At 49.5% G+C, this 7,886-nt stretch overlaps 1 long non-coding RNA gene across 3 annotated transcripts; it reads right to left on the reverse strand.

Moving 5' to 3' along the window:
- Positions 1–415: 415 nt before the first annotated feature.
- LOC130366872 (uncharacterized) lies at positions 416–2,277 on the reverse strand. Of its 3 annotated transcripts, XR_008891966.1 has the most exons (5): positions 2,186–2,200; positions 1,251–1,291; positions 1,090–1,156; positions 825–989; positions 416–722 (listed from the first exon to the last, which is right to left on the reverse strand). It is a non-coding gene; the product is annotated as an uncharacterized LOC130366872 (long non-coding RNA). The 3 variants fall into 3 exon arrangements; XR_008891967.1 differs by lacking the exon at positions 1,251–1,291 and having other exon boundaries at positions 2,186–2,277; XR_008891965.1 differs by lacking the exons at positions 1,251–1,291; positions 2,186–2,200 and having other exon boundaries at positions 1,090–1,232.
- Positions 2,278–7,886: the final 5,609 nt, after the last annotated feature.

Below are 7,886 nucleotides of genomic sequence, written 5' to 3' on the forward strand. Positions count from 1 at the left end.
ATCTAAACATACTATTTAGAATTTTGGTTGCTGCATGGAGATTGCTGGGGTCCCAGCAGCAGGATCCCCTTGATCAGACATCTTATCCCCTATTCTTTACATAGGGGATAAGATATCTAGAGGCGGAGTACCCCTTTAAGGGACAGTTCATGTACCCAAAAGTTGATCCTTTGCAACCGTATGACCCCTAGCAAGTTCCCTGCATGAGTCCCATTCATCAGAAAAAGGCTTGTGCATGGAACTTGCTGGGTGTTCTACGTTTGCCTCATAAACTGCACCACCCAGCACCAGTTGCCTCTCTCCGCACCGCATTATGCAGATCGTGCAGGAGAGCAGCTTTGGTCATCCATGTTTTGCTAACTCTATTTTCACACACAGAAATAAATAAATGAGTCGAACAAGTCAAAGAACAGTTTAAAAAAAGGGGAACTTTATTTATTATTTATTAAAATGTTTGTGTAGGGGATTTTTTGTAACCTCCCATCACTCACAAAGAGCGTACAGTAACTAATACTCAGGACAGGAAAAACCTCCAGAGGGGAGGAAACCTGTAGGGAATCCATGGCTACTGTATGGCCCTTCCTCTGGGCATACTAAAGGAGGATACCTCTATAATTTGGGCAAATGTTTCTGTGTATGTGCATGATTCCTAGGCCTGTGCCTTCATCCAACGTCTTGCTGTAGGTCCCGAAATGCTACTCCATGTCCTGGAAATAGTGCATCTAAGATAGGGGACAAAAAAGATAGATTATTTACATGTTTATCATAGAAATACACATGGAACTGCAATAAAGACCTTTTGGACAAAACAATGTAACACTTACCAGTCACAGTCATGTGCATGACTTTGCATTCCCGTGTCCCTACACAGTGTCCAGCACCGGCCCCTCACTGATGAACAGGACCAGTGTTATTTCTGGGGCTATGCCTTCATCCAACGTCTTGCTGTAGGTCCGGAAATGCTACTCCATGTCCTGGAGATAGTGCATCTAAGATAAGAAAAAAAAGATAAATTATTTACATGTTTATCATAGAAATACACATGGAACTGCACTAAAGATCTTTTGGACACAACAATGTAACACTTACCAGTCACAGTCATGTGTATGACTTTGCATTCCCGCGTCCCTACACAGTGTCCAGCACCGGCCCCTCACTGATGGAGAATGAACAGGAGCCGTGTTATTTCTGCTCAGTGCTGCTCTTTGGTGGACAATGGTTATGACATCACATGTGTGACACGCTGTTACCTCCTGGGAGTTCTATTTCAGTAGTGCTGCTCTCTGATTGGCTGAAAATCAAAAAAGCTTTCTAATATATTCTGTATGACTGTTATCTAAGGTTTTTGACAAATTTTATTATAATGGCGCCACTCCCTGTGGGTGCGTTATATTTGTTTCTCCTAACCAGACATTCTGTATAAGTAATATCATTTGGTGGCCCCAACAGCCTCGGCCCATAGGTTTCTTGCATAGATCAATGCTACTCCGGTAGGCTCAATGAGCAGCGCTGGCCGCCGGGACGTCTGACGAGTGACGTCCCTGACGTTGCGGTCTGGAACGAAGGATGTCACTAGTCATACGTCCCAGCAGCCATTGATTTAAAGTGGTCGTGGCTCCTGCTGCCAGTTCAAGATCAGACACCATGGCCCTAGATTGACATACTGCAACACCGATCCCCTGTGGCTGCCCACCTGTTGCAAAACTACAACTCTCAGCCTTCGGCTGTTAGGGCATGCTGGGAGCAGGGGCGGATCCAGAGTTGAGTCTCGGGAGGGGCGCTATTAGAGTATTTTGTGTTGGCGGACAGAAGATTACGGAACTTACAATATTATTAAATGTATCATACAGTCCTAACCTTGTTTAAGACTCTTAGGCCGTGCTCATATGTCAGAATAATAATCATATATACCAATTGCCACAGAATGGGAAAGTGCTAAGGCTCTATAGTGAGGAGAATACGCAGTGATATCAGTGACTACAGGTGACGTCTTATCATTGTGTATTCTCCTCACTATAGAGAAGACGTCACCTGTAATCACTGATATCGTGTATTCTCCTCACTATAGAGATCAGTGATTACAGGTGACGTCTTCTCTATAGTGAGGAGAATACACAATGATATCAGTGATTACAGGTGACGTCTTCTCTATAGTCTTTCCTTATCTAATTCAGATGGTACATACCGCCAGGATTTGTTCCAGCTAAATCTTCTCTCTGCAGAACTTGATGCCCAGACGTCTCCTCACTATGCCAATGCATTCTGATCCTCTATATGAAAACAATAATTATTATAATACTGCCAAACACTGTATTCTTTGAATATAATACTGGCACACACCCTCCTAATATAATTCTGACATACTGTACCCCCTGAATATACAACACACTGTACCCTCTGAATATAATACCACCATACACTGTACCCTCTGAATATAATACTACCACACACTGTGCCCACTGAATATAATACTAACACACACTGTGCCCTCTAAATCTAATACTACCACACAGTGCATTCTCTGAATATAACTTGCTGTGCTGTAACTACCCTCTGAGTAAAATACCGTAATGTATTGTGGCCCCTAAAAAACGTACCACCCCAGAAATTCCTCACAATATACACTATACTTCTGAAAGGCAAAACACTCTGTGCCTTCACATATAGTAATAATGCCCCATCTTGTGCCCCTACATATAATATGACCCGTCCTGTTCCCCCACATAATAATGCCCTCTGTGCTGTGCCCCTCACATAGAATGCTCCTGTCATGTGCCCCACACATTTGATGTCCCCTGTGCTGTGCCCTTCACATATAATGCCCCCATTCTTTGCCCCTCACATATAATGCATCCATCATGCGCCCCTCATATATAAAGCCCCCATCATGCGTCCCGCACATATAATGCCCTTATCATGCGCCCCTCACATATAATGCCCCCTGTGCTGTGCCCTTCACATATAAAGCCCCATGTCCTGTCCACTCAGGGGGCATTATATGTGAGGGGCACAGCACAGGGGGCAATATATGTGAGAGGAACAGCACAGGGGGCAATATATGTGAGGGGAACAGCACAGGGGGCAATATATGTGAGGGGCACAGCACAGGGGGCATTATAAGTGTGGGGTACATAACAGGGGGCATTATATCATATAATGCCCCCCTGTGCTGTGCCCCACACGTATAATGCCCCCTGTGCTGTGCCCCACACATATAATTTATATGTGTGGCACAGCACAAGGGGCATTATATGTGAGGGGCACAGCACAGGGGGCATTATATGTGAGGGGCACAGCACAGGGGGCATTATATGTGAGGGGCACAGCACAGGGGGGCATTATATCATATAATGCCCCCCTGTGCTGTGCCCCACACATATAATGCCCCCTGTGCTGTGTGCCCCACACATATAATTTATATGTGTGGCACAGCACAGGGGGCATTAGGTGAGGTGCACAGCACAGGGGGCATTATATGATATAATGCCCCCCTGCCCTGTGCCCCTCACATATAATGCCCCCTGTGCTGTGCCCCTCACATATAATGTCCCCTGTGTTGTGCCCCTCACATAATGCCCCCTGTGCTGTGCCACACATATACATTATCTGTGTGGGGCACACAGCACAGGGGACATTATATGTGAAGGGCACAGGACAGGGGGCATTATGTGAGGGGCACAGCACAGGGGGCATTATATGTGAAGGGCACAGGACAGGGGGCCCCCCTGTCATGTGCTCTTCACATATAATGCCCCCTGTGCTTTGCCCTGCAGACCCTCATTAAATATTCCCTTTTCTCTGACCCCCCTCCTCCTAACAGTGGAGCATATCCTGTTTCCATAATCCCCTGGACCCTGAGCATACCCTTACTTACAGTATGCAGGCCGCAGGGACGGGTCCTCCAGGCGCCGGCGCGATGATGTGACGTCATCGCGCCGGCCTTTAGTGGATCTCGTCCCCGCAGCTCACACGCTGTGTACTCACAGCGTGTGTGTAAGGTTAGTGCAGTGTTTCCCAACCTTTTTCGGGTCGGGGCACACCTCGGAAAAAAATGTTTTCGCGGGGCACCGCTACCGAGGTTGACGAGCAAAATAAAAGAGGGAAAAAACGCACTGCACTATATCTATTTATCTGTCTCACTGTCACTCAGTACTTACTGCACTTGTCTCCTTAGAGGACCGGACTATAGTTAAAAAAAAATTAAAAAATATATATATATATGAACAAATTCCTATGCACACTGCATATATCTTATCTTGCATATATCTTATTTTCCCCCACATTAGGTTGGCAGTATAGTCCCCACACATTAGGTTGGCAGTATAGTCCCCCCACATTAGGTTGGCAGTATAGTCTCCCCACATTAGGTTGGCAGTATAGTCCCCCCACATTAGGTTGGCAGTATAGTCCCCCCACATTAGGTTGGCAATATAGTCTCCCCACATTAGGTTGGCAGTATAGTCTCCCCACATTAGGTTGGCAGTATAGTCTCCCCACATTAGGTTGGCAGTATAGTCCCCCCACATTAGGCCCCGCATAGTCCCCCCACATTAGGCCCCGCATAGTCCCCCCACATTAGGCCCCCGCATAGTCCCCCCACATTAGGCCCCTGCATAGTCCCCCCACATTTGGCCCCGCATAGTCCCCCCACATTAGGCCCCGCATAGTCCCCCACATTAGGCCCCGCATAGTCCCCCCACTTTAGGCCCCGCATAGTCCCCCCACATTAGGCCCCGCATAGTCCCCCCACATTAGGCCCGCATAGTCCCCCCACATTAGGCCCCGCATATTCCCCCCACATTAGGCCTCGCATAGTCCCCTCACATTAGACCCCGCATAGTCCCCCCACATTAGGCCCCGTATAGTCCCCCCACATTAGGCCCCGTATAGTCCCCCCGCATTAGGCCCAGTATAGTCCCCCCACATTAGGCCCAGTATAGTCCCCCCCACATTAAGCCCAGTATAGTCCCCCCACATTAGGCCCAGTATAGTCCCCCCACATTAGGCCCAGTAAAGTTCCCCCACATGAGGCCCAGTATAGTCCCCCCACATTAGGCCCAGTATAGTCCCCTCACATTAGGCCCAGTATAGTCCCCCCACATTAGGCCCAGTATAGTCCCCCCACATTAGGCCCAGTATAGTCCCCCCACATTAGGCCCAGTATAGTCCCCCCACATTAGGCCCAGTATAGTCCCCCCACATTAGGCCCAGTATAGTCCCCCCACATTAGGCCCAGTATAGTCCCCCCACATTAGGCCCAGTATAGTCCCCCCACATTAGGCCCAGTATAGTCCCCCCACATTAGGTGCAGTTCCCCCACAAACATACAGCCTTCAGCCATACAGTGTATTACGGAAGGCTGTATGCCTGTGTACTGCCCCACTTCGGTGTTCCGAGTACCACTCCTCCGGTCCGGCTATACAAGTAGGTCCCGGGACCGGAGGAGCGGTGCTCGTAACACCAAAGGTGACGCGCCGCTGGTAACACTTACCAAGTTGACAGCGCGCGTCCTCCTTGCTGCTCCGGTCCTCTGCGATTGTTGCTATGGGCGCACGCATGGGACGTCAGTGACGTCCCTGCGTGCGCTACCTCCCGGCGGTCCCCGCGTTTTTAAAGTAAACGCGTGGCCGCAGGGACTTAGAGGCATCCCTGTGTCCCAAAAGCAACTTTCGGGACACAGAGGTGTCCCGCGGCGGGTGTTTTTCCCACGGCACATCTTACACTATGTCACGGCACACTAGTGTGCCGTGGCACAGTGGTTGAAAAACACTGCCCTAAACTGTTGCCTTGAAATACGACAGGGCTCCAAAGTAAGAGCGCCATGCGCATTTGAGGCCTGAATTAGGGATTTGCATAGGGGTGGACATAGGGGTATTCTACGCCAGTGATTCCCAAACAGGGTGCCTCCAGCTGTTGCAAAACTCCCAGCATGCTTGGACAGTCAACGGCTGTCCAGCAATACTGGGAGTTGTTGTTTTGCAACAGCTGGAGGCTCCATTTTGGAAACAGTGGCGTACCGAACGTTTTTCATTTTTATTGGGAGGGGAGGGGGGCTGTGTAGGGGTAAGTGTATAAGTAGTGTTTTTTACTTTTTATTTTATTTTGTGTTAGTGTAGTGTAGTGTTTTTAGGGTACAGTCACATGGGCGGGGGATTACAGTGAGTTCCCGCTGCGAGTTTGAGCTGCCGCGCAAAATTTGCTGCATCGCAAACTTGCAGCCTGATACTCACTGTAAGCCCCCTGCCCATGTGAATGTACCCTGTACATTCACAGGGAGGGGACCTCCAGCTGTTACAAAACTACAACTCCCAGCATGCACAGTTTATCAGTGCATGCTGGTAGTTATAGTTTTGCAACAGCTGGAGGCACACGGTTGGCACACTGAGTTAGGAAACAGACAATGTTTCCCAACCAGTGTGCCTCCAGTTGTTGCAAAACCACAACTCCCAGCATTCTCAGGCATGCTGGGAGTAGTAGTTCGGCAACATCTTTAGAGCCAGATGTTGCCGAACTACAACTCCCAGCATGCTGGGAGTTGTAGTTTTGCAACATCTGGAGGACTACAGTTTGCAGACCACTAATACAGTGGTTCCCAATCTGTGCCCTTCCAGATGTTGCAAAACTACAACTCTCAGTATGCCAAACTGTCCAGGCATGCTGGGAGTTGTAGTTCTGCAACATCTGAAGGGCCAGATGTTACAGAACTACAACTCCCAGCATGCCTGGACAGTAAGGGCATGCTGAGGATGTGTAGTTTTGCAACATCTGGAAGGGCACAGTGGTCTCCAAACTGTGGACCTCCAGATGTTGCAAAACTGCAACTCCCAGCATGCCCAGATGCCAAGGGCTGTCTGGGCATGCTGGGAGTTGTAGTTTACGGGGTCCCATTACAGCAATGCATGTCGCTTTACGGCGACGTGCATTGCTGTAAAGGGCCCGACCGCGGCTGAAGATCCCCTCACCTGTCGCCGCCGCCGCCGTCTTCCTCGCCGGGATCCGGGTCTTCAGGGACGAGGTAAGTACCGGGGCCGGTCCCCAGCACTCCCCCGTCCCCCGCCGCGTCCTCCGGTCTTCCTCCCGTCCTCTCCGGACTTCAAGGGGCCGGGCAGGACGGGAGGAAGTAACCGCCCCCCCCCCCTTGCGATTGGTCGGTTAGTTAACCGACGGATCGCAGGGGATCGGAGGAGGTGGCAGGCTTGCCACCTCGCTCCTAGGCTCCAGCATGGTCCTGGCTGTCTGTGACAGCCGGGATCATGCGAAATTACCGGGCGGTCGGGTCCCAAAGACCCGATCAGCCCGGTATCGCTGCAGATCGCAAGGGCGATTTCCCTTGCGATTTGCGGCGATCGCCGACATGGGGGGCCTACATGGCCCCCTCGGCGTTTGCCCTGGATGGCTGCTGAAGGATTTCAGCAGGCATCCAGTTCCGATCTCTGCCCGGCGAGCGGCAGAGACCGGAAATACAACAGGACGTTCTCTAATGTCCTCGGGCATTAAAGCCCAGGTAGTGAGGACGTTAGAAAATGTCCTATGTCCTTAACAGGTTAAAAGCAGAATACCTCATAGTTTTTATGTAACGGGTACTTATTTTATTGATGATTTATTTATACGTAGATGCCTGTGGTCCTGGACATAACCAATCATATCAATAATGTTCAGCCATTGGATTCATCCTAAAAAAATATGGTATGTACACTCTGGAATCTGCTTGAACATTTTATCCAGTTTCATTACTAAACAATCAACAAAAACTAATTTACAAGGTCAATTTTTGTCAACATTGTTGTCAAGTCCATGGAGGGAGCTCTGGTGCCAAACTTTACCTTGTCCACCATTGATTCCTTGGTACTTCGTCATACCTCTCTGCCAAGATTGTGCCATTGATG

This window comes from Hyla sarda, chromosome 4, assembly GCF_029499605.1.
Source record: "Hyla sarda isolate aHylSar1 chromosome 4, aHylSar1.hap1, whole genome shotgun sequence".
Classification (NCBI taxonomy): domain Eukaryota; kingdom Metazoa; phylum Chordata; class Amphibia; order Anura; family Hylidae; genus Hyla; species Hyla sarda.